This window comes from Pinus tabuliformis, chromosome 7 (genome assembly GCF_031772625.1).
Source record: "Pinus tabuliformis cultivar Carrire ecotype Pingquan chromosome 7, CPIR1, whole genome shotgun sequence".
Classification (NCBI taxonomy): domain Eukaryota; kingdom Viridiplantae; phylum Streptophyta; class Pinopsida; order Pinales; family Pinaceae; genus Pinus; species Pinus tabuliformis.
Window position 1 is genome coordinate 1,149,748,130 of NC_142293.1, and position 3,051 is coordinate 1,149,751,180.

Below are 3,051 nucleotides of genomic sequence, written 5' to 3' on the forward strand. Positions count from 1 at the left end.
AAATACAAAATGGAGATGCCTTGTCTATAAGAGGACACTCCTAGAATATGAATAAAACTAAGTCCTCAAGTGGGAGATATATATCTAGAGGAAGATATAAATCCCCAAGAAATTTTGTAAAGGTATGTTGGAGATGTGTAAAAGAATGGAATTATAAGAAATATTGTATATCTACAATTGTTGAGAAATGAAGGGATCTAACGATGCTCCTTTTGCATAAGAAAAATCTCCTCAAATGAAGGAGGGGATGTGTACTTGACTTATTCAAGTACACATATAGATCATGATTCATGGTTAGTTGACTCAGGAACATCTTTTCTTTTAACTTTTTTATAATTTTTTGGAATGCAAGTGCTAATGTAATGCATCTTTTCTATTTATGAAAATGAAGAATTCTCAATGCAACTTTTGTTTATTTTGTACAAAGTGAAATGAAATAAAGAGTAGATCGACTAGGAAAGAATATAGTACCTACTTTGACAACTCCATGAAAACAACACCAAAAAGTGATGACACTTAGTATTGCAACAATAATGCTGCAACTCGCAAGGTTATCAAATTTAATTATCGACCTGGGGTTCCTACAAGATTAAGAGGGGTCGATAGTATGTGTAAATCATGTACTTATGATTTTATTTTGCTAACTTTTATATCGATGAAAACACGATGAGATCTAGCTACTCAAAGACCATAGTAACTGCTCTATGCTATAGGACAAATTTAGAATTACAAGAAATGAAAGAAAATAAGAAAACTTATGATAGCTATAAAGAAAGGTGGAAAACCATAGTAACTATGATTAAAGGATCATATCTATTGTACTCTACATAGAAAGAAAATTCTCAACTCAAATAAAGCATGTAAATAGAAAACCCTAATTTTGCATGAAATAAACAATTCTATAACAAGATAGTTCAAGTAATATACTTGGTATATTTTCTTATAAATTCCATGTTCAAGGTTCTAAGGATAGTTTAAAACATTAAGGAATATTATTCATGAGTTGGATGCAAGTTTGGATGAGATTTACAAGAAAAATGCAAATTGCTATAGAAGTCCCTATTATAGGAGATAGTTTATCAAGCAATGAAATGTGATAAGTGATCCAGGTGGCTCCAAAGACACACACAGGACAAAGAGGATTCAGGAAAGCTCAAAAGTCAAACTGTTTGGATTATACTCAAACCAGGACCAGAGCATAGATCTCGTCGTCCTGACCACAATGATGTGAATGGTTCGTCAATCTGAGTTTGTATGCAAAAGTTAGAAGCAGTCAAAATTGGGTTGACTTTTAATGATTAGGCAGGCTTAAGGAGGCCACAATTTGGACTTTTTATGGCCACCAGATTCTGGCCAACCTGGGCCGGATTCCGAGTGGAATTGTGGGGTCGTTAAAATCACTCCTATGGCTAAATTCGATTTTTTTAATAAATGGCACCAACCCCACCACCCTGAACCAACCTACACACCATTAAAAGGAGAGGTTGGTGGGAGTTGAACCCGCCCAGCCACGTGGGCCGGCCCACCGGGTGGTCCCATAATCAACCATTAAACCATGTACAACCCAACAAACTTAACAACGGACCCAACAATTAATCCATTCAAAAATTAATGTGCCAATGGATATGGAGGTAAGGGGCGGGCTGCCCAATGCGAACTTGACCCCCTTTTTTTAGTTCGTTTTGTGAAAGAAAACAATAACCTGCAAAAAAATGGAGGGGTAGGGTTTGACCACCCAACCCCTCCTCAACCAATTTCTAAATTTACCATTATGCTATAACCAAACTCCTTGGTTAATTTGCCTTGGAAAAATATTTAACCCTCATTTGCACAGATTTTGAGACATATGGAGGAACCAGGAGCGGGTACGAATTTTGAGATAGAGGAGGCAGAATCTTGGCACGCAGTTCGAGGCAACATTTTGCAGGAGAGATGAAATTTCACTTTGTTAGATTTTGACAAATTTTATATGGTTTCAGCACTTCTCGACCCCACGAACGCAATGGCATTGTCCATGTCTCCATTGTAGTTTTGCATTTTTCATCCATTTTCAGTATGAGGGTGGAACCATGATTGCTACAAAAACAGGGAGCGAAACCATGATCCTTGCAATTTTCCTGAGGAGGTAATTTTTCTCCATGTCATAATATAGTCAAGTTTACAGTTGTTTTTCATGGTTTTCCGTAGCGATTGCAATGGTGAAGTCAGATTCACCTTTGGATTTGCAAATTTCCAGTCCACCCATGGAGCAGAATCTTTGAGAAATATAGGGGGAATCTAAAAGATTCCTTGAGCTCCAGATTCTCAACTTCTCAGAATTCAAATTTTGGACAGTCGATTTTGCACTATTCGATACCATAAATTTGATGGTGTGTTCAGATTTCTCATTCTCTCATTCTATTCGTCAGCCACTTTTCTAAGTGGAATGCAGGTGTTCGCATTCATGTGCGAGCAACCATTTTCGTGCGATTTGATGTCGTGAGATCGATGGGATGAACAAATTCAGCATTTTGACCTCTGCTTCTTTAGATGGCCTTGGTTGTGAGGTATATGCAGTGTTCATGTACTTATTCTTTATGAATTGTGTTGCACATGTCATTGCTTGATGTTTGATGTGGGATCTTGTTTCTTACTCATTTTATAATTCCTGCTTAGTGTGACACAGAATCATCTATGTGATGTACTCGGTCATGACTCATCATGTTGTGTCCTGAGATACCTTTGTTGTATGTTGATGGGATACTCATGTGTTTCCATGCATGTTTGTTTTAAGATCCCTTTTATGCCATGTTGGCAGGATGCTCATCATGCATGAGTTTTGTGTCATACTAATAGGAGTCTTTTAACTGAGAGTTCCTGTAGTGGAACATCTCTTAGGGCCACTCCTGCATGAGGGAATTTTCCTTGTATGATTACGACATCATCTCTTGTGTACATCATCACTATTGACAACACTTAATGTAGCGGCCTACACCATCTTGACACCGGGGCCCGAAGACGTTGTCCCTCCTAGATGAACTCCATTATCAACGGTTTATGTTTTTATGTTGT